We start from the raw sequence: 25,187 nt of genomic DNA on the forward strand, positions 1-25,187 counted from the left end.
TCATCTGCCGCTTCTGTTTTTTCTCATTGTTCCCAAAATCTAACAGAAGTCTAGCCAAAGTGATGAATTGTCTAAGCTTAAAAGAGTTTAAAACTAACAAAACAAATGTAGCCTGAGAATGCACAGTGTGTGGAGGGGAAAGGGCAGATGGTACATCTTCAGGCTTGGGAGGTTTCCCATCAACAAGCCAAATCTGTTGTCACTTTGTCATAGGCGTGTCAAGAGTACAGCGTCTTTAGACATCTACAGCATTTGCAAACAGAAGAGGTAATGTAAAATAAACATAGCAGATAATGACTTGCCAGTTAGCTATACCAGAATTCCAGTGATGATCCCAGCAGGACTGCACTTTTGCATCGAGTTTGGTGCATCTTGTACCACACAGTCAAAACTCAAGGATTTTCTTCTTCATCCATTCATACCTGGAGTGACACCTCAGAAAGCTCTGTTCAAAGGGATTTTTTGTCTGCTAGGGGAATAAAAAAAAGACAACAGATAAAAGAGAATTATGGTATAAGAGAAAAAATCACTGTGGTCAATTCAAAATCACTCATCTCAAGGCAGGTAGTTATTTTCTTTTAAAATGCTCCTTTTCCTACTGTTTCTTACCAGGCTAATTGTGTAAAAGAGTTTTATTTCTGGCCTATTGCTGTTGGTACTTGTTGTCAGTATAGATGCACTGGATAAAGTCCCAGAGATCATCTGTGACTTTCCAAACAGAAATACAGCAAATAGTGCTGTTTGCTTTCTGCTTCCTTCTTCCACAGCTGTGAAAATTACATTTTCCTGGAACATTGCCGTACAAATTCTGAACTCAATATGATTTCCAAGGTCATCATATGTATAGTTTAGTTCAGAGGGTTTCCAAATAGGAGATCCAGATGGGTGCTATATCATATTCTTAGAAATTAGTAAAAATGTGTAAGGGAAAATTAAAAAAAATAAGAGGCATAAAATTGTTTCTACATAACTTACAGGACTATCTGCTGTTAGATTTTAATGATGTGTCAATCAGAAGTTGCAGAAATGCTACTGCTGATAGTAAAGTCCTTGTACTTTTGGCATATTGCAGCACACTTCTCTAGTAGATCACAGCCTGAGTACACATTCATAAGACAGACCTCTTAGTTCTAACAACTGTTTTGATAAGCCTTTTCTCAAGATAATGGCTGAAAAATGTCATCACTCCAGTTAAGGGAAGTATCTTGGTTTAGGTGTTGGATCAGGTAGTAGTTTGATTCAAATGTCATTTTATCTTCAAATGAATTTCAAGTCAATGCAGTGATTAAATGCTTTCACTATGTGCTCTCTTTTTCCAGAAAATTAATATTCTTCCTTCCTGTTAGAAGAGCAGCTCCTTTCGGCATCTTCAGAAGCAACCTGGTGAGAAAATAATATAACACCTTTTCTCCTTCACAGCTTGCTTAGGTATTTTAGGTGTGATGCTCAAGTTGCTTACGACTGTGACTTCTTGCGATGTGTAGTGTTCCATACGACCACTGCTATTTAAATTACATCTCATTTGCTGCCGATTCGAACATTCACACTGATGATTCAGACATCCATCTGAACATCCTTCAGGAAGTAGAAAATCACAAGTGAGCACAGTTGCACAGAACAGGGTTACAAAGAAATCAATCACAGATGCATGCAAAGGTGGATCACCGCCTATCACACTCATAGCAGCATATAATAGCACATAGGAAATGGTGCTTAAAGTCATTTTCAGCACTGCATTTAATGGCATTTGCCATAATACATTTCATCTGAAACTTCAGAGCACAATGCTGCTGCACTGACTGTATTTTAACTGCTAAAGTCAAAAGTCAACTCTTCGTCTGCAATCAAAGCAATGACTGCGACACCCCCGGCTGAGATAGCTTCACCCAGCTGATGATAGGAAGCAAATTTTAGTGTTCATTGAGCATAATCCCACTAATTATTTCTTGCCATTCCTTCAAGACTCACTATTCTACTAATTCTGAAGTATGTATTTGCAATTTTCAGCAGACTGATTATGTATTTAAGGCAAATATTCGCTGTGGTATTTGGTGCTTATTTGGCTTTAATAGATGAAACAGCATTCATATGAATAAATTAATTTTCATATGAATAAATTAATTCTTCCAAATATTAATTCATTAATTTTTTTAATCACAAGTTTTCTCCATGATTTGCCCATTTCCTAATTTTGATCATTCATTTTATTTTATGGTATTTTAACTTCACTGAAAGAATACCAGATACTTTTTATGGATCCTTTGTCTTCTCAGAAATTGTAGCAACTTGCCTCTGTGAGAAAAAAAATGTGATGAGGCAAATAAAAATACTCACACTTAGCACTGAGTCTGAAGTTTTAAACCTCTCACAGAGGACTGAAATCATTATTGGTGTACAGTGAGAAGCATTCACAATGAAGTGAGAGAAGAAAATGCAGTTTTAAGTGCTGGAAAATAGGTCACCTTCACTACACAACATAAAGGACCTGCAACGCAAAAAAAATTTTTTGAGAGCTCAGCCCCCTGTTGTACAAAAAGAGATGACACCATAAAGAAAGAGAGTACACCTGATACCCTGAAACACATTGTCTGTCCTACAAAACAGATGGAAGGTACATTACTTATCACTTCCCCCTGATCCAGTTTATAGGTGGTCTGAGGCTGGCACCACTTCTTAGGCACTACTAAAGCATAACCCCAAAGTGCACAGTACTTTTATCACAAGGTGGTATCTTTACTAAACGAAATACAAATATTTGCATCATTTTTAGGTGGAGGGAAAATAGATATTTCTCAGTTTTATGTCCACTTTTTTTCCTTCTTAAAAACAGTGCCTCTTTCCAACTAATTTTGAAAATATTTGGTTCATTTTCAGATTGCATTAACTGAGTGGCTTTTTCTAATAAGAAAAATATTGAAGCACAAATGCCAATTTCAACCTTGCTTCCATCTCATTCATTAATACAGGCAGAAATTCAGATCTTTGTCTTGCCCAGAATATGATAAAACTGAAGAATATATAAAATTTCTGCATCAAAAAAATGTTAAATTTAACAATCAAATTAGAAAGAACTTCTACTTGTAATGACTAATTAACATTTTTTTGAGAAATCTATTCAAAAAAAGTTAGCAATGTCTTTCCTAAACTACTGAAATTATGTGTCTGATGTCTGGGACCTCTTTTCCTGCAGAATGCATATTAAACTTCTATTTTGTTCTATTAAAGTGCCTCCTTTAATCTACTTGCTCTGGCACTATGATATGTTAACTAAGTGTCTGTTCATTAACTGTTTTGCCATAAATAATTCAATTAATTTAACAAACCCATGATTTTCTTATAGGAAATACTGTATGTTGGCATCATAAAAAGTATGTATTCCTAAGATTAAAGAAGTGTTACAAGATAGCTGAAGCAGCTGAAGCAGCTGAAATGCTCTCCACCATCTGAGCAGTAGTAAATTGACTGTTTCACCTAAGTTCACTTCTAAGATATAATTTGGCCTTTCATCCCCAGGTTTGAAAATATGTGCATTGGTTAGATACCTCTCATAAGATACTGACATTTCATTGGGATGATACTTACATCATTCATCAAACTGTATCACAGATGATATTGCTGTTAAATACTGACTTTGTAGGTACTGTCAAATGCATTTTAAAATGCATTACAAGGTTACCGACTGTCTACTTTTCAAGAACATAACCTTAATATATCAGAGCATTGTCATTTTACTGCTCTTATTAATATGAATGTTTTCTCTCATAGAAGTGTGGGGATTTGAAAATAGCTTGGGTTTTGGATTATATTCATTATTATATGCTTATGCCTATATCCAGAAGCCTGTTCCTTAGTTTTGCAATTTAAATTACTCTTGTACATAGAAGTTAAGAGAGTTTTAGCTAAACATTTTCAAAAAATATTTGGGTTCTGTACCTTTAAAACAATCATTGCCATAGGCCTCAATATAAATGACAATAATTTAGCACAACAAATATAAAGCTGGATCATAGCCAGTCTTTAGAACTATACCATATGCATATTGTGAAAAGTTCTGCTTAAGCCCACCTACTAATAATTAGCTGTTTTATTTTCTAATAAAAGTTAGTTTTAAACCTCTACTGCCCTACTCTACTTCAGCCAAGGCTGCAGAAGTCAGAAATCCCCCTGGGTATAGAGCAGTCATTCCCAAGCAGACTGGGGGAACACTTGTGTGAGTGTCAAGACTCACAGCAGCATCCAAAACTCAGTTGCTCCCCTACAGTATTTCTGTTCATTTTCTGTACAGTGGTTAAGGGAACAGGACTGCAAGATTTGCAAGCATGCTATTTTGCAATAATAGTTGCAAAAAAAAAAAAAAAAAAAAAAAGTTTAGGTAAGAAAGAAGAAAAAGACCAATAAACCTATCTAGAATTCTGAAAATTCATTTTCTACCAGTATTTCCTCACCGATATTTTATGCAATTTTTAAGTCTTGCTGACATTGGAAAGGCCTACTGTTTGAGGAAATTAATACAGATTGCAGCAGAGCTGACTGTTTCTGACACACATTGAATTATTTTCACCACATACAAAACAAGCAGGATTTTCAAGCATCACCAGTCAAATTACTGATCAATTTCTTGACATTGTTCAATAAGGACTAACAAAGACTTTATGAAATGTTTAATATTTCATGGAATCTTTTCTATAGGATCTGTTCACTAAACTGATATTAAGCTTTATCCATCTCAGGTCAACTCTGTAAAAAGTTTTTTTGTAATTAGAATTGAAGAAAGGAGGAAACTTAAATAACATTTTGCGTATCATCATCTACATTTAACACTCAAAAATTTCTGTAGACATATTGATGTAAAGACAATCAGAACTTTATTAGTACAGGAAGTACCAATAGTTTGATTAAGAAAGAAACTGGTAAGGTAGAAAAGTTAATTTAGCTGAAGCAATACAGGGTAGATGTTCAGCTTTTAATTAGGCAGTGAGAGAGATGAGGTCAGGCTCAAGGTCAGGTTGCACAGAGCTGTAATCATCTTGATCTAGTTGAAGATGTTCCTGCTTATCACAGGGGGGTTGGACTAGATGAGTTTTAAAGTTCCCTTCCAACCTAACCATGCCATGATTCTATATGCAATAATGTGATAGACTGCCAACAATGTGGACCAATTCCATTATGAATCTGATAAAGAAGTGAATCATCTTACCCAGATATGAAATGAAAGTCAGTATTTTCTAGGGTTTGATGCTGTCTACTGCATTGTATCTGGGACTTTTTCTTTTATAATTGATCGTTTTAACAGATTAGAAATCATTCAATCAAAATTGTTAAAATAGGTCTTGTGGGCAAGGTTCCCTGTAAATGTTTAATCAAGGTCTCTTCCTTTAAAGCTTTTATTTCCTGTGATGCTGAAGGCCATTCCTGAGTCCATCATTAGTACACTTCCTGACTGATAGTCATTATCTTTTTTCATTTCAAGGCTTTACTGATATCTTGAAATAAGAATAGTCTTATTGCACAAATTAGTTAACAGGTCTTGTGTTGGTGGCAGGAGAAAGGAGATAGTGGAAAAATGCTGAGGCTCACTGCAAGATTTTTTTACTAAAGGTAAACAGCAGAGGTGTGAAGGGAGGGCAGGATTGTCTTCTATACCACTGAGACAACAGATTGATGTTACACATATATTTGTATTTCAGGCGTGATGAGCTCCTCAGCTTACAGCTGCTATGCTCAAATGGGAGCACAAATGGGTCTCAGGTGGGATATGTGGCAATGACTAAATGAACTCAGTTACAAACTGTCCCAAACAAAACTGGTGTAATCTCACTGCTGTTTATAACCAGCCTCTTTTTGGCAATAAAGCCAACAAGTTTACTGTCATTCATAGATAACACAACCAACCTGGATGTGTGATTGGCTGGTGCAATTAATTTTATAATGTAGTTCAAGTCCACATCAGTCCAAATATAAGATACCAAAGAGATACTCACCCCTTCCTTTCTCTTTGTACCAAACAAAAAGCCTCAGCAGTACTAAGGCAGTCCTATATTTCAGATAAAGAAAAGCTGATATTTGTGAAAGCATAGCCTCCTGCTGTTAGAAGTACAGGAAAATCAAAGATTTGCTGGAAGAGATTAAGCTTGCTTTGGAAATACACAGCTGACACTATGATGATTTAACAGTTAGAAGATTGAAGCTCCCTTCTGGTTTTTTTTTCCTTGTGAAACTACAGAAAATCAAAGTTGTAACAGATCAGCCTCAGAAAAATCACCCTAGAAAGCAGAAGAAACCACCTCTTGGAAGCCACCTCCCTTTCACATGTGTACACAGCTCAAGAACCATGTGGGGACACTGAGCTCTGTGAGAAACATGATATTCTAGCATTATCCTAACATAGCCCCTTGAAAGCAGCTGATTTTCCTCCTTGGACCAAAATAGTTCTGCACAAGTTACTGAAATGAAGTCTGCACAGTACTATTCATTTGTTAACCCTCATTGCTGCTGCTGGAAATATTAATGCTACGTTTCCAGTACCTGGTGTGTTTCCTTCCAATTGCATATATTCACAATTAAACTGGAAATAGCCTTTAATTTTTCACAAGGAAATAGAGGATAATTGGATTTTATTAAAATAAATCACTCACAGCTCTTAATGAAAATGCATGGGTAACATCAAAGACACTGAAAAGCTTCTGAAAGAAATAATAATAAAACAGTGGATCAGTTTCACAAGTTTAACTGGCAACTTTTCCTCAGCCAGAGGGCCTGTTCCATTAAAACATGGCAAATACACAGCAGCAGAAAAAGAATAAAGAGAATTTTCAAGAGGTGACTGCCAGATCAACACCACAAGAAGTTACTGAGTTTGATAAAGAAATGAGACATCAAGGGTAGAAGGACTACAGAGTTGCCTTTCCTCTATAATTATCAGAGAGGGCAAAATGTGCTACAGGGGGATACAAACCAGGGCAGCTTGCAGGCAGAGTAGTGCTGTAGTTGCAGTTTCAGACCCAGAGTCCAGAGTTAACAGATAACATAATATCCCAAAAAGTCTACAAAAAAAAAAAAAAAAAAAAAAAAAAAAAAAAAAAGGATAAAAGAGGCAAAACTTCAGAAAGCTGCAGGTGAAGACCAAGCCTCAAGAGAGGTGTTAAACTTGTGTGATGATGAGCTCATCATTTGAGATTCACAAACATCAGTCAATGCCAGCTGACATTTAGTGGTATTTACATGCTTTACTGAGCTTTCTGATCTCAAACTCCAAAATCTGATTCTTTCACACACTTCATGTCTTTTATCTTTTCTTGTTTTTTCTTCATTTCTCCTCTCTAATGATTCTCATTCTACCAGTCACCATTCCATTTTATAAACCTGCATTTCAAAAATAAGTATAGATCAATACTTGGGGAGGAAACAGAAAAAGAAGACATCTACAGGACAAATATTGACGATCAGAATTTTACTAGACATATAGGAAGACATTTATTAAAATTACCAAAATACTTGAAATATCAACACATTAATTAAATATTAATAGCTAGGGTTTTTATTCTTACCTATTCTTAAACCTGGCAAAGCATTTGTGTTGATACAGAGCACCATAAATACACTGACCATTTAGTACCTCTGGACTTTAACTCTCTTAAACTAAAAGAGCAGAGTGAATTATTTTGTCACTGGTATACTAACAAATTAAACTCCCACTATTCTATAGAATTAGGTACCAGAAACTTTTCCAAGACTTCAGAGGATATATATTTATATAAGGATTTATATTGCTTGAAGATCACAGAATCCTGACAGAGGACATCGAAAAGTTGTCATTGCAAGACCACTTGGTGATCTTTGAACAATCATTGTGATTGAGAAAGATGCCTGAGGACAGGAAGAAAGAGAATGACACTCCTATCTTCAAGAAGGAACAGTAAAATAGACCCAGAGAACCCCAAACCTTGGAACCTGATGAAGCAAGTAATACTGTAACAAGAAGCTCATCAATAGTAGTTTTTATGGTACCATCATTGGAAAGTGTCACTTGACCAATCTACTGATGACCTTGTACAGTGAAATGAGTGGCTTAGCATGAGGAGAGAGCAGAGGATACTGAGTATTTTGACTTCAGAAAGGCTTTTGACACCGTGTGCCATAAGATTGTCAGAGAGGAATTGATGAGATATTCACCAGACAGACAGACAGAGACAGACTGAAAACCAACTGAATGGACAGGCCCAGAGAGGGGGTGGTTGGTGACCTGTAACACAAACTCTTGTTGGAGGGTAACAACTGCCAGTGTATTCCAAGGGTTGATACTGGCTCCAATCCTGCTGAATTAATGACCTAAACAATGGGACAGAGTGTAACCTCAGTAATAACCATAAAAAAACTGCATTAGGACATGGAAGCCTGGCAGGAGGTAGAGATTAGATAGTGGGCAATGAGAGAGATTGAAAATTCTCTGAGCTTTTGAGCTCTATGGTTTGGGATCAGAAACACAAAATCCAGCTGAGCCCCACTTACTGTTTGTCATGCTCTGAGGATTGCTGCTGGGCCAGTCTAGTGTAACTGCTTCATTAATGACTTGGATGATGGAACAGCAAAGATGATATTAAACCAAGAGGAGTGGCTGATACACCACGGTCATCTTGCCATTCAGAGGGATCTCAACAAGGTGGTGAAATGGGATGACAGGAAATTCATGACATTCAACAAACACCAAATCCTGCACTTCAGTAGGAATAGCCTCATGCACAGGAGAGTAAGGAGTTGACTAGCTGCAAAGAAACTTTGCAGAGAACTGCTATTGGGTCCTTCCTGACCACAGGCTGACCATGAGGGAACAATGCCTCCTCTCAGCAAAGGAGGCTAGAAATTACATTGGGTCTGTTAGGAAAAGCCTTTCCCACAGATCAGGGAAGGCACTGATGAGCCTGCATCAGGAATGTTGGATCAAATATTGGGCTCCTCAGTACAAAAGAGGTATGGAAATACTGGAGAGAGCTCAGTAAAGGGCCACAAATATGACTAAGTCTCCATCATTTTTATCCACATGAGTATATATATATATACTCGTGATGGAAGAAGAAGAGAAAGTAAGACTCTTCTGACTTCTGTCACTCTGCTGATGCTCAGTGACAGGAAGAATGCCAATGGACACCAATTCAGAGAGGAAATTCCATTTAAATGTAAGAAAAATCTTTTTCACCATGCCTGTTTTGGAATACAGGTTGGTGAGAGAAGCTGTGGAGTCTCCATGCTTGGAGATATTCAAAATACAACCAGACATAGCCATTAGCAATTAGCTCTAGGAAATCCTGGTTTTAGCAGGAGCATTTGGCTAGACCACGCTCAAAACTCCCTTCCAACCTCAGTGGTGCTGTGATTCAAAGTATAAATACCACATACCAGTATTTCACAATTTCAGAACTAGAATATATGACTTAAAAGAAATCACCAAGAGATGAAGTTGGTTACTACATTGCCACTACTGTATAATACAAAATATTTGCCTTGATAAATTCTTTTAAATCTTAGGATTACCTATTTATATACTCTGTTAAAATCAGTTTAATTTTAGCCCATCAATACGGATTTTCAATTTTCAGTTTCTTTTGAACTTCAGAAGCAGAGAACTTTCTGCTTATTTCAGATGTGCTCAGGTGGGTATACACCAATATTACCAGAGAACTTGATGAAAATAAAGAAATGGTCCTATGGCTAAAAAAAGGTTGAGCATTTTTTCTAAAAAAACAAACCCCTTATAAGCTTGCCCTGCAGTTAAACTGCTATAGCAAACAGTAATAGTCAATTCACATCTATTATAAGAGCAGTATCACCTGCAGTTTTATTGACTGTCAGAAAACAGGTCCCATTTTGCGAAACAATAAAAATCAAATTTAGTGTAAAATCTCCCAAGGTTGTAGCCTGTAACCTTATAACATCAGAAATGACAGCAGTAAGCCTTTTCTTTCCCTCTTTTTTCAGTTCAGACTCCAAAAGAAACCAGAGATTATATTCCAGAGCAGGGAGTCCTGTAATAGACATATTACCATGCAGAGGCACAACAAAGGTACCAGAAACTGTTTTCAATTTGTTTCTTTTCTTAGTGGTCTACACTTCTAGCCAATACAGAAAGGCACAGCCTGTTATCTAACACTCACAGGTAAATTTTAAGGACTAAACAAAATATAAAGTGTTAACAACACAATGTAATTTTGCTTTTCTTAGTCTCTAGTGTTTCTCCACTTGCTTTCACATAAATAATTATGCAAACACAGTGAAAGAACATTTGGGAAATGCAACTGAACTCCTCAAGTACAAGGTCACTGTAACGGGTTTGCATGGCAAAACTTTGGTCTAGGAGGGGTATGAGAGGTGTCTTCTGTGAGAATGGCCAGAAGCTTCCCCCATGTCCAACAGAGCCAACGTCATTTGGATACCTCAGTGGCTGAGTATTGCACCCCAAAGTACTCAGTAGCTCCATTCATTTCAATTCTCCATTTTGCATGCATGTTGAAGTTAAAGTTCCCCAAAATTAGAAAAAGATAAATCATGCAGTAATACAGATTATTATACACACTTTAAAGGAACTCCACAAAATAGAAAATTGCATGCTTCGTGGAAGAAGGAGAGCTACATTTGAAAACAATGGACCATATTTACATTGGTGACATAGTGCTCTGTCTTTTCAAAGAGACAGAGAGTCTTATCTGTAATGGAGAAGTTATTTTTAAAAAAGGAATACCAACTCAGAATCAAATATTTGACAAATAGCAAAATGTCAGTGTGAGGTGCACATACAAATTTGGAGTAGTCTTTACAGACTTCACACTGGTGCTTGCAAGATTAGAATTTGTACCTGAAGATATATATACAAAATATTATAAGCTTCTGTAATCAAGCTTTTAGTTTCTGTCAGTCCTGACACAAACAAATGGAGAAGAACTGCATGGGAACAAAAATTCAGACCACACACCTACTCCCTACCTGCCTTTCTTCAGCATCCATTTTGGAAAAGAACAAACCTACTTTTCCCTCACTTAATACAGCGTTGGACTCTTACTCCAAAAATTTTAGGATGGAGTGAAATTTGCATCTGAAGTAAAAATTTAAATATGGATCATACACCTAAACATGCAGCTAGGACCACTCATAGTCCAAAGCTGCCCATCAGGAGCCATTTCTTGTACCTTTCAGAGCAGGCACATTACACCTGCACATTGCAGGTCTCTTGCTAGCTCCCAGTTAAGTGTTGCAAGGGATCTCGTCCAGGCAACCAAATAAAAATAACTCATTATAGAAGATGGGTTCATTTGATTCAAGCAGAGGTTAAAGCAGGTTATCCAATTTCAGGTTTGTCTAAGTATCAGTTTGGGCTTTCTTTTTTAGCCCAGCATGGGTTCAGATTTGAGCCTTAGTTGAGTAAATAGCTGCCTCAAACAGGAGCTGAACAAGCTATCTTCATTAAAACTTATCTACAGAGAGTTTGAGTGTTTGGGCAAGAAAAGAAAAGGAAGAGGGGAAAGCAAATGAGGCTCTCAGACTAAGAGTTCCCTTTCATCTAGGCAATGTAATGCAAATCCTTTCTATTGTGCATTTTAAGATGTAAATTGGATTCAAGTTGATGTCCACCTGTCTTGAACCAGCAGGGATGTCTTCCCATTTTTATCAAAGCATTTCTCTGCCAATTACTGGCTGTTGTGACAGTTGGAGATTTTTGTGTGTGTGTGCAGACTTTTACAAATACAAACTCATTAAAATTAGATCTTTCATATTCTGATTCCAAGGAAAACTGTCACTGAAAAATATCAGGGGTCAAGTGATCTGTATAGTCTAATTACATCCTAAAATACCTAGAAGCTTATGTTTATGAGAAAAAAAGAGTTCCTATTTTCATGGTATTTTCCATTTTCAAAATTTTATTATTTTTAAGAGGGGAAAACATTATATAATACAGAGAGATATTTACATTGTTTACTCACTGCAGACAACTAAGTCTCTATTCATTACAGTAAATTTTGTTTAATAGCACCAAGCAAAAATTTCCCAATTAATTTGAGTAAATTCTCTTCCATTCTGTAGAAAAATACACGTTCATTAGAACAACTCTACAGAGCTCATATACTGGAATTCACCAAATCATTAACAAGGAACAACAAGCTCAGATCAAGTTGCTATGATACCTAACTTGTTTAAAAACACAAACTTTCATTTCACTGGGAAAAAAAAAACCAGATACGACTATAATGTGTCTAGCAGTGAAAAAGAAAAATGTGGAACAATTTTTTTTTCATCTTATGAAATTCTTCAGGAAATTGGTTTCAAAAGTTACCTTTTCTTTTCATGGGGTAAATTATTCTATTTTGGTGTCTTGATATGAGAAACATTCGTGACCAATCTCTTGCTAACGTTCTGTATTCAAAATGAGCATTGCAAATGTGTTCAATTACTAAGGATAGGCACGTAAGTCACAATTTTGGCTATCATGGTGTCAGAACCAGTTTTCCAATGTGTTGAGGCAGATGCATTCTCTGCATGCAGCAATGTTTGATATATGGATATGACATTGTAGCTATATTTATGATAGATTTCAGCTGTTACTTTAGATTTTTTTTTCTCACTATCCTTTCGCAGTCTTTCAGCAGAAAACATTCCTGACAACTGTTGACAGGTAGGTAAAGGTGTAAATGTTAAGGGAAAACTGAAGGAATTTTTGGTACTTGGAAGTACCAAAAGAAGTGGAAAGGGAGACCTTTCAAGGTCTCGAATATCCTGCTCTGGATCTCAACCACGATGTGTGGTACATTCATGCTTATTTAGGGACAGAGCTGATCTAGAAAACCTTCTGAGAGGACTCCTCCTACATTTCATTTGGCCTTGCAATTCAAACATGCAATAAAATATCAGGAAAAGTTTTGGAAACAGCAAACACAAAAAAATACACTTGTCAGAAAAGCATGCCACAGAAGGTGGAGTGGTTGCCTTTCCCTCTCTGCACATATGTTGCTCAAATCTGTAGGCTTTTTCTTTTATAGGAGGGGAAGAGGGAGGGCATGTTTAGGTTTCAGGACATGAGGACTTTTGATGTGAGGAGGGGCCCACGTTTTCTCTCAAACATACAAATTGGCTAACAGATTACTAGAAATCATCAATCAACAATACAGATAATTTTTTGTTGAGATGAAAAGAAAAATCTAGATGGTACTGCCACGAATATCTTGCACATTTCAAGTTCCAGCCCCAACGTGGCCTCCTCCGCGTCCTTCCTTGTCCAAGCATCTGTGCCTCACACTCAGAGCATTTCCCTACTTTCTCTCTCACTATGCACTTCCATTGGAAATAAATAAAATGCTCTCTGCAGAAGCTCGAGCCTGATGGAAGGAAGCCTCTGTGGCTCAGGAGGAGCAGCTGGCAGATGTGCCCCTCCATGGAGGGCAGTCCCACCTGCAGGGCTGGCATGGCTGGAGCTGGGAACCAGGCCCAGGAGAGGCAAAGGAGGTGACAGGGCACAGTGGGGGAGCACGCAAACAGCACAGGAAACAGGCACGATCCAGGAATCCCTTTCTAAGGAGATGGGCAACCCAATTTCTTGAACTGTGATCCCAGCAGCTGCAGCATCAGCTGCAGGGTGCTCCTGTGGAAGCCCCAGTCGGGACAGGACTGTACTGGGAATGAACTCCCCCTCGGCCTGACAGGGACCTGCTGGAAGTCATCACAACACACACTGCCTCATACAGTAGAAGCTGGATAATTCCAAAGTTGTTAAGATGAGATACAGGCTTTTTCCCTCATGTATCACATTGGTTCTCAGATTTGTGAACTCTCCTTGAAAAATCTAAGTTAAGGAAATGAAAATCATCTGAACTAAGCCGCTCCTTCTACACTAAAAAAAAATAGTTACACTAGCTCATCTGCAGTTATATACTGCACTATCTGCATTAGATGTTCCCCAATGCCCACAAGATATTATTTTCAGTTATATAAACTGTAGTAGTTGTGTCTCTTCCACTGTGCCTCTCAGACAACATGGAAATGTAAACACCAAACCTCTATAAAAGAGAGATCAGATTAAAGGGTTTAATTTGAACACAGGAGAGAGATATTCAAAATTAAAGAATAATCACAAACACCTTCAAAATAAGGAAGTGATTTGAAACCAGTTTCCAGAAAGGCTGAGTAAGAAACTCTAGGGCAGAATATTGGAGGTCAATGAAAGTTATCCTGAGTACCTTCACACAGTGCTCCAAATCCAGCAAAGGACTGAGGTATATATTAGATACAGCAGAGGAACTGCAAATTTTAACCATGGACCAGGCTTGCGTAAAGCAAAAATAAATCATTAAAGGCTCTTGTTTAAAAGACAGGCATCAGCACAGGAAAATCAAATTCTTTTTCTCAGCTGAAATGTCCTTATGTTCTCACAGACCAGATCAGAATTCCATCCACCTCTCCTGACTTTGTATTTCAGAGTCCATTTTCAGTAAGCTCTGAAATGTGGTCACATACTGTTATTTTCAAAGCAGAGCAATATTATGGAAGAATTTTCAAAACAAGATAGATCTCTAAAATAGAATAAAAAATGGCCGAAGAATATTAACCTCTAAAGCCTTTATCTGTACATGTGGGTCTGCAAAGTTAATGTGCAAATACACACAAATGTAGCTGCCTGTGTATGTACATACACATATATGTATATAATCACATAGACATAGATGCTGGCATTGTTACATCAATATAGATATGGATGTATATTGGATACAGATATGTATTTATATGTCCAGCTGCTGCCAGGGCAAGCTGATCAGCTGTAAGTAACAGACACTAGGAATATTTTTTTTTTTACATTATATCATACAAAACAATCAAAATGTCAGCCATAGAATCTTTTATAGTAACTCAGCCGAGATGCTCTTCCTCTTCCTGTGTCTTTCCTTCTGGTGTGCAAAAACACAGGGTGACATTTTCTCACTTTGAGAGATCTTTTTTCTGTTCTGAGAATTAGAAATTGCCAAGTAATTCTAAAACACCAGTCTGTTTATTCTGTTTTATTTTTCATTTCTTCTTTCTGAGCAGCTAGTCCTGAGGGATTCAGTAGAATACACACATGCTTTGAAAGGATAATTATGCTTCCATGAGGTGACTATGTCACTGTTCTAAATCCTGCAGTATAGACAGACTTATTTTACCTGCATAAAACCATCCTTAATTTTCACAAGGAGCATGTTCGATTTGCTATTTACTGGTACAAATGACGGACATTGTTTGATCCAGTGATAGTTTGGAGCACTTAAATCTCTTGCTGAGAACAAAAGGAGGATCACAGAGGGAGCAAGAATGACAGACCAGAAATGTTGTAAATGTTCTGAGCAAAGTTTACAGACGGTTAGACAAGACTTCCCCCTTGTAAGTAGCACTATGGCTACCAAGCAACCTAATTGCCACTAGGAATGAAATCATATTCCTCATCACTACCCACTGCTCTTGCGAGCACAAAGTAAACTTGGGATGAAGGTCAAATCATTAATAGTCATGCCAAGTCAAATTTGTGCAGCAGCTGCAAAGCAGCTTGAGCCAAGGCATTGTAGGAATAGCTGAAGATCACTACTGGAGCAAGAAGAATATTCCTTTTTCACTCTTCTTTTATAAGCCAAAGGATCACAGCAAAAGTCCTCTGAAAGCCCTTCATTAGTTGTACTCCTGACAGGCAGAATAAGCTTGGACTTTAAGAGTCTAAAAAATCCTATGCAGAAGAATCGAAGTTCTTTATTTTAATCTTTTCTGACATTTTATCCAATAAATGATTGTTAAAAAATTGATTTTTTTTTTTAAGGTCAGTCACTGTTGCTTCATACCTTTCTTCTAAAGCTTCCAATTATATACTAGCTTTTTTTACTTATCCCACTTACTAAAACACGCTACCAAATTTATCCTTTCAAGAGAGGGGGGTTTTTTCCTACATGTTTTGAGAAGCATATATTGCTGGACCAGTGCTGAGACTTAACTATGACTTAACTTCCTGTATACAAAGAAGCATGCAGCAGGATAGTGAAAAAAGGGTGTAGTGTCCCAATAGTTAAGGCATTGGAGTTTTAATGTGACCACTGAAAAATTCATGCACAGAAACTGCAGCTGATTTTTCTAAAAAGAGTGAAAGGCTGAGTTAGCAGTGAAAGAATCTGAGGATCTGGCTTTAGGGAGCCTTATATCCTTAAAACCAGAAGATTAAACCACTGTGACACTCCCTTGAGCAGAAAAGAGACAAAATATTGAAGAAACCCATCCAACCATCCAACCACCAGCACAGCATCTTTGCCCAGATGAAAATAAAGCAACACACTAGCTAAAGTTTATTGGAGCAAAAACGAAAAATTATTTTAAAAACAAAAAGACAAACGTAGACCATTATATAATTTGGAGGGGAAAGGTTCTCTTACAGTTTCCTGGTCCCTCCTTCAGCTGAAACAGGGCTAAACTCAGCATTAAACTGACCTGCTCGGGGTCTTGGTAATAAACTGCCTTGTTTAATTGAAACAAATTGCAGTAGATGCAGACAAGATAACTGTGGAAGATCGTATGCAATATGACTGAATGAATCTCTTATCCTGAAAGCATTTCTGATGGAATCAATTTGTCAAGACATAGGGTATATAGCAGAACTACAGAAAACAGCAACAGAATTTCTATAATTCATATTATCATGGTATCTATTGATCTTCTTCACTGGACATCCTAATTGAAAATACAGTATAAAAACTTAATTTCTGTCCCACAGACACTGACATCTACATATAAGACGCAGCAAATCAATATGGACAGATTAGGGAACAACAGTGAGACAGTCTATGCCAACATGACAGGTACAAATCACAGCAGATAGGAGTCTGACCTGCTGGAGGGTTTGGGGGTTTTTTTTGTCATCACTACATCCTTAAGTTGTTACAAGAGATTTGAGCAAGGAGGACATGTTGCTGCTTTGCACAGGTTTATAAAGTGTCCTTCTCATAGGCATTACAACAAGGTTATTCTTTCAATGACACCAGAAATGTTTGAAGAATATATTAAAAAAGAAGACCAATAATGATGTAGTACTTATTCTAGAATCCAAATTCTTTTCCTAAGGGTATACTTGGAGGGTCTTAAAATTTCTCTATTGTCCAAAATTTACCTCTTTGATAGATCTTTCTTGTTTCAATGTTTGTTCAATATTTGCCCATATTAGTACAAAAAGACCCTCTCTCTACCAGCTGGTCTAAAGTCAGGACTCACTTGGGAGAGGAGCAGTTAAGCAATAGATGGGGTGGTCACAAATTCAGAAGCTTTGAGACAGCTTATGCATTTATAAGTCATGAACTCACTCCTGAATACCTCAGTTTCGTAAGAAAGATATTGTCACTAACTGGAAAAGAGAAAAATAAAAATGTTATTAGTTTTGCTCTAGCAATGACTGGTAGTCATAAGGTTGAGGGTTTAGAGAACCTTTCAATAGAAGTTAAGCCCAGCAGCTATGCAGCTTCTCAAAGACCATTCTAGAGACTTGTGTCTAACAATTCATGCTTCACTCACTTTGTGTCTTGATTTTTAGAGCACTCGTGAAAGAGAAGGGGCTGTGGACAGTGGGCTTGTCTGAAAACCCTGGCTGGGAATTCTCTAAGAACAAGAATTAATTACAAAACCTGTCACCCGCAGCAGAGACACTCTCAGCATCCCCAGTTGCTGTAGGTTACCTGGCTCAAATGTATCTCAAATGTAGCTTTATATACAAACCAGATGAGAGCTGTAGCAAGTAAAGCAGAGGCCATATCTAGGAAAACAAAAACCCAGAATAATGAGAGATTTTCTCAAGCACTACATCTAAATATAACCAATACCAGTCTGTTAACAAAAACAGCAACAACAAAAATATATATAATACACAGGTAGTAAAGTTTCTGCTTTATGCATAAATAAACAAACCTCTCCTGAGGTACTGGGCTCAGTTTAAAGTATGACACTGCTATAAAAAGTCTAACAGCATGGTCTGGAAATCATTCCTTATAAGAAAACAAAGATAATAAATTGGAATTGTTCAGATTTCTTGAGGGAAAGATAAGCAAGCTAGTTCTTGAATTCCTAATAAAGTAATTGCAAAGAAATGGGAAGAATTATCCGAAAAGGACAGAACAAGTCCATTTCATTTTCAAGTAAGGAAAGAAAAGAATGTCATAGCTTTCTGAAGTTAAGAATAATAATGTTTGGAAAGTAGTTAGTGATGGCAAACTTAGTTTTCTGACACTGAAGGTCCAAGAACAGGTTAGACACAGCAGAAGTAGGTTAGCTGCAGTTAATCCTGCTCAGGATCATTCAAATGAATTGTAAGAATTTTTAAGGTCACCTTAGGCCTTAGAATCCTGTGATTTTGATCGTTATTTTGAGTTAGTTTCAGGCATAAATTTTTGGTTACTAAAAGTTACTTTCCTACATCTGACCTAAATTCCAATTAAAATTGATCTTTGAGTAGTCCAAAGATATTTTCCACTGTCAATCACACATCTCAGCATGACCACAATTTTACCTTTAAGAAACATCATATCATGCTGAATTCTACATTTAGTTCCTGTCCTACTTTCAAAGTTGGCACAGTGCTTGCTCTTTACAGTTTTCTCTTTCTGCAGGTTAAGGTTATATTGATTTAAATTCAAAATTTGAGATTGAAGCACTTTCATAACAGAACTAAAACCCATCTTCTTACCAGCTCGATTTCCTGTATTTCCAAGTAAAGTTCTTAATTTGAATTTGCCTGCAGTTATGGCATTATTTAAAAATATTCGACAAGGATTTTAACAAACTGCAATCATTACTTGCTAAAAGACACTTTGTACATGCCCCTCTCCATCACATTATCAGTGGCACTCTTCTGGTGAAATACTGCTACTGATTCAAACATTGCTCTTGATTTCTTTTTTACTCTATGATACAAACAAATTTGGAAAGTTTTATGAACATTTGACTCGAGAACTTAAAGAAACTGAGAGTTTGCTTAGACTAAAAGTGACTGATGTCTCCTTGCAATATCAGGGAACCATGTGCCTCCTCCACAGCCCCCATTTACCACAATCCCCAGGCTTCCCTGTGACAGACTTTGGGCGTCTGAAACTACTTCGTATTACAGGAAAAGATGAAAGTGCAGAGTCCTTAAAATTCACTGTAGCTAGTAGCATCTGTAAGTTGCAAGTCCTACAGTTTTCATAAGTGCAGTAAACATGGTAACTTCGGAGCAAGGCAAATAATCCTGGTACAGAGAAAAAGTTTGTGCTGGCATCACCCAGAAGAGAGGTTTTTAAAAGTTCTTCATGCCTGAAGCCATGACTTCAACATGTGTTTTAATTGGGTTCAAGGGAAGAAACAACACTTGTTGAAAAATGAAACTGTGGTTATTTCAGAGCTATTTGGAAATTAAAAAAAAAAGTTTGAGTACATTTTTGAGGGTTTCATCTAAGGCTGGAGGAAATAATCTTCTGGCTGAAATATGCAGCATCTGAATCATTCCTTACACAGGGGAACTCCAGCTGAATCTTATCTCCACTAGAGAGTCTTAAACTATATTACAGAGAAATACAGAAATGTCCATGGTGTGAAGTACTCTGAAATAAAATGTTTTCAGTTCCTGCTGTTGACTTTCTTTCCCTGTATTCATACAAATGCGGTTTTTAATTTTGCAGGAAATTAGACCCTTGAGAGGTCCACTTAATTAGAAGGCATAAAATTGACTGCATTATGCTAGCATTTCTTTGTTAGGAGAAAGATTTTGTTAATTGAGAAATGGGGAAGAAATGTAATAATGTGTTAAATATCAGTGTATAGACCTAGAACTGGCTTAAAATCAGGTATTTTTAGAAATCCACCAATTTCAGTTGCAATAAAAGGGTAACCTATTACTCTTAATGTCAAACTAGCATAATTTTTAATAATTTATAAAGTAAACAAATTTGATGGGCTAATATAGCAAACTTTTTGGAAATAATTTGAGAAATTCCATGGAAAATAATATGTAAGTAAAATAAAAGGGTAGATATTGCTTCTTTGGAGCTTTTATTCAGAGAGAAGTTTTAAAACCTTCTCTCCCTTTGCCAGCTATATAAGAAAGGGTTTTAATACTTTGCATTTTTACGTCTCTGCATTGTATCTGAGATCTTGCTGAAATAAGTCAATTCCTCAGACATGAAGGTAACAAAAGAAAATTCTTAGATTAGCATGGAATATTTTGCATGAAAAAAAAAATAAGGGTTTTTTTCAGCAAGATACAACAATTTTAAATATCATTCAGAGCAAGTTAATATAAACCAATGAGGTTTTTTGCTTTATTCCTTGTTTGGCAATGAGATGGAGAGATGAGTTTTTACACAGGACAATGTGGTGGCCGTAACTCTCCATAGTCACATTGAAAAAAAATCCAAATTAAAAATCCTGTTCTGTTCTAGGATGTCCACAACTATTCTTTGCATAGCAGTGCATGGAGTAGTCCAGCTAAGCAGCACAGCATGGGAAAATGAAGGTAACTGTGATGGGGAGTAATGCAGATCTTGTTCCCTTTTTCACAGTTGCCTGAGAATGATCATCTGAGAAGTCTAGCTGTCACCTGGCTATGGCAAAGTGTCAAACACTAGATAATACCTAGATGTGAGATATATTCCTTCACCATATCACTAGCTGAATTTGCAGCAATTTTCATTTTCCTGATTTTAGATGTTTTGGAAAAGGAATCCAGAAAAAACTTCTTTCTTCTTTTTTTTTCATTTTTTTTTTCTTTTAATTTTTATTTTAGCCTTGCATTTTCTCTCTTCTGCCCTATTTTACACGGTTTTTTATTCTTCTTCTTTCTGAGTACCAGATGTTTCTACATAGCTAGACAAAACTCAGAATCTTGTAGCCAATTTCAATTCAAAAGAGGAATTCGTGTTAGATACAGAAAGCAACAACATCTGTATTTCCTCCTCCCACACCTCAGAAAATTACAATAGCCTGCCATCTGGAATAGGGCAGACATCACTATAGTGTTTTCTTGCCCAGAGCTATGAGCTCCTTATAGTCACTGTCAATCAAAAGTAATCAAGAATTATAACTGACATTTTGGGATGCTCTCCTGTCGTAGTGTTTTCATGTGCTCCTTTTACCAACTTAGACCACTCTTCTCTAGCAGTATTTGTCAAAGTCACACTATCAAGGGTTCTCTATTCCTGAGCAAATTGATATTTCTCCTTCATTTTTGACAGATAAGAAGGGAGTACTCCATGGACTATTATATCTATATTAAGTGAAGATTGGTACATAATTTCTCAAGCTTTGCACGGGTAAACAGTAAACTTGCTGTGGGAAATTGGGATTTCTCTGTCTCTCTGGGATAACAGTTCTCATATTGATCACACAGTTTGGATGCACTGCTCCAGCATATCTGATCCCATTTCCCAAGAGAAATTGATGCTTACTACCTATGGAGGAGTTCAGGCAGAACCTGAAATGCCAGGGACAGCTCAAGGGGTTGTGTTGGTTCCCTGATGCCAATACCACACCAGATATCCAGAGAAGGGTGAAAGCAGAGCAACTGGACTGCACTGATGGTCCAGCAAATTCTTCTGGAAAGAAAAGTACACTCAGCACTGGTAGAATAAACTATTCATCGTCTTGAGGAAGGAGAACTGTGAAACAAATCCCCACAAAACACAGCCACCCAAACACCACCCAGACTCACAGAATGGCAGACTCACAGAATAACCAAAAGTGCACTCACTGCACTGACACTTCCTACAGACTCCAAGAGGGACAGAGGCTATGGAATGCACCATTGCAGAGGCCACTCACTCACTGCATTGCCAAACTCAGTGAAAGAGAAGTGGTCAGCAGCTTTGCAGAAGCCAGAACTATGCAGGTAATGTTAGAATGGGATGAAAGGGAAAAGTGGCCTACAGGCCATATCTATAAATATTCCTGAATGGCAACCACAAATTTGTGCGAGAATGAATAAAACAATGGAAACCAGCAGAGTGTGGAAGCATTAGGATAAACACATAAGGCCAGTCAAGGTGTGTCGATGAGTAGCTCATCAGAGACATTGAAGAACAATGTGAGTTCAACATGTCAGTGCACCCATTCAAAAAAAAAAAAAAAAAAAAAAAAAAAAAAACAAACCACCACACAAACAAACAAACAAAACAAAACAAAACAAAACAAAACAAAACAAAACAAAAAAAACAACTGAAGGAGAAAAGAACAGGGGTGGATTGGGGTATTGGGTCTGGCAGAGTTAATTTTTCCCTTAGCAGCCCTCACAATACTCTTCTTTGCATTGGTAGCTGGCAGGGTGTTGATAACACACCAGTGCTTTGGCTACTGCTGAGCAGTGCTGTCCCACTAACATCCTATCTTGCCATCAAGGGGCCAGGAGTGGCAAGATCCTGGGAGGGCACACAGCCAGGCCAGCTGACCCAAATTAGACAAAGGAACATTACATGCTATGTGATGTCAGCTCAGGTATAAAAGCTAAGGGAGGGAGGAGGAATGGGGATACATTTGTTATTCTTCAGTGTTTGCCTTCCAGAACAACCACTACCCATGCCAGGCCCTGTGTCCTGGGAAGTGTCCAAACTTTGCTCGCTGGTGGGAAGGACAGAGTAACTTTTCCCTTCCTTTATGCATGCACAAACTTTTGCTTGTTTCTTTCTCTCTCTTTAATAAACTGCCTTGTCTCAACACACTGGTTGTTTTCCATCTTATTCTCTCCCCTGTCCCACTGGGAAGGGGAGTGACAGAGCAGCTTGGAGGGCACCAGGCACCCAGCCAAGGTGAAACCACTGCAACAGGGCCAGTCAGTGTTCCAAGCAGAACAGTGCAACCACCATGGGCATACTGCAGGGAAACACTGACTTCTGGACCTTCTGGAGTTCTCTGACTGTATCAAGCACACATGTGGATAAAAGAAATCAAGAAGACTCCTTCTAAGTGATTTTTAAAAATGCTTCTATTATTAAATGAAACAGGTGCCACAGAACTGGAGGGGGATAAAGTATTTCACAGCTTAATATGAATCAAAAGACAAGGCTTAATGAACATTTTTCAGGATCAAGAGGAGTCAGCTTTCAAGTTCCCCGGGGAATTATGCTGGTTATAGCTTCATTCAGCTTCTTTTTCAATGAGCTGAAGAAATCACTGTACTGTGATACCTGCAAGCCTGAAGCCAATTCCACTCTTCGAGGTGGCCCAAAGCCAAGTCATCAGCCCAGAATGCCAAAAATCCTTGACAAACATTCTCAGTGGGTAAAAAGGTGGCAGATGAGTTAACATAAAAAGGTGTAATAAGGAAAATCTACCCTAAATCTTGCATACATTCATAAAAACTCAGTTGTAATTTAGGAGGATTTTAGATTCATCACTTGCAGTTTCTCCAAAATCTTTGTACAGCGATAGCCTAAAAAAGCCAATAAAATATTGGACATCAAGAAAAATGTATTCAGAGCAGGACATCACTGTGCAATTTTGAGAAATTTTGGCTATGTCCAGATTGGGACTGCCATGCCTAGTTCTGGTTTCTGCCTCTGAGGAAGGAGAGGGAGCTAGAGAAGGTACAGAGAAGGGCAGCTGGATAATCAAGGCGCTAGAGAGCTGCCTCATGAGAAGAGATGTGAAAGGCTGTGAGTCTTCAGTATGGGGCTAAAGAGGTCTTAAGGAATGAAGAAGGCAATGGAAGATCTGAAGATAAAACTGTTATTCACAAAATCCTGCAGTTAGAGAACCAGGAAGTGCTTGTTGAAACACTAGTAGGAAGCTTACTGAAAACTAGTAAAATACTTCTTCACCCAAATGAGCATTAAACGTATGAAAGACGGGAAGACATGGCAAGGAAATTATATCATCTCACACAAACAACAACAAAAAACGAGATAGAGTGATTCATGGACCACAATACCAGACTAAACGAAGAGAGGTTAGGGATGTAGCATCTAACACTCCTAATACAATGATTGGTAGTGCTGGGCCAGTGAAAGGGGAGTGAATGCTAACCATGACAGACTGAGCCTGCCTTATGCTGTCTAAAGTAGAAGAAATATGAGATATAGCCAATCTTTTACTGTCTTAAAGGTAGGTTACAACCAACAGACAAGGTACTTGTCAAAAGCTGTAAGACAAATTTCTCCTCCTCATGCCATTCCTTTTCTTCATTAAGTCTTTAGTGACATCTACCCTGGTTATTCACACTGGTTATACATGCCCTGAAATGCCTTCTTGACTACCTTAGGGCGTGTAGATGTTTACCTACTACTAATAAAAAGGGAAATAAATACATCTTTAAAAGATATTCAAATAAATGACGATAGCACTAAATAAGGTTGTCAATCCATCTTAACCCAGAAATAGATGTTAGTAGAAAGGGTTGGCGTTTGTTCAACTCCAAATTGTCAGGAAATGTTTAGGTCTGCCACACTGTACTGAAGCTGACAAAATTTGAAGATTTCATTCCTGAATGTCAGTAAAGAGGAAAGAAACAGGAGCTGTTCAGAATCCCAAACACAGAATCAGAAACACAGCATTTGCAAATTCAGTCTCTTCTACACTAGTCTTGAACCTCTTATACACATCATTTCAACTCTGCCCATCACTTCAATAATGTTTAAAATAGTTTTTTTATAGTAGGTAAAGAAGGAAAACACATGGAATGAGGCGAGAAATGCAGAACTCTGAGATTATAATGAGACTGCAGGGTACACCCTTGCTGACATTTTACTCCTCTTTTAAGATTTACATGTCAGATATGAGACTTCACAGGACACTGAAATGACCCCTGTATGTTTTTACCCCTATATGACCCTAATTCTCTGTGGGAAATCTACAAAACCATCACATGAAAATTAGACGTGTTAGGGAACAGAGGTACTCTGGTGGCCACCAATGCTGCTACACACAACCACAGATCTTTTAGTGGAGAGAAAAAGAGAAATGGTTGGTTGAATAAACCCTTCCAAACCATAACATGACCTACACAGTAGAAATAGAAACTTAAGTGTTGTAGCTCCATTTTCATTTCCCCTAATTAATAGAATTCTCTCACTTTTGACATCTTCACTTTGTCAGAGTGAAAAGAACAGAGATTCATACTAACTGATTATGATTTTGGCCTGCCTAAATTACATTGCAGCTTTAAGCACGTACTGTCTGCTTTCAATATACAAATC

At 37.5% G+C, this 25,187-nt stretch overlaps 1 protein-coding gene across 3 annotated transcripts in view; it reads right to left on the reverse strand.

The window, feature by feature from the left end:
* Positions 1-25,187, reverse strand: part of SOCS6 (suppressor of cytokine signaling 6) — a 119,672-nt gene that overhangs the window by 38,994 nt on the left and 55,491 nt on the right. For 2 of the 3 annotated variants that reach the window (XR_015806537.1, XR_015806534.1), the window contains exons 2-4: positions 2,335-2,485; positions 976-1,575; positions 316-469 (exon numbers count right to left, since the gene is read on the reverse strand). The gene's annotated coding sequence lies outside the window, so the exon portion shown is untranslated. The remainder of the gene's footprint in view (positions 1-315; positions 470-975; positions 1,576-2,334; positions 2,486-25,187) is intronic. The other variant, XR_015806536.1, reaches the window with a different exon arrangement.

This window comes from Sturnus vulgaris, chromosome 1, assembly GCF_052056855.1.
Source record: "Sturnus vulgaris isolate bStuVul1 chromosome 1, bStuVul1.hap1, whole genome shotgun sequence".
Classification (NCBI taxonomy): Eukaryota; Metazoa; Chordata; class Aves; order Passeriformes; family Sturnidae; genus Sturnus; species Sturnus vulgaris.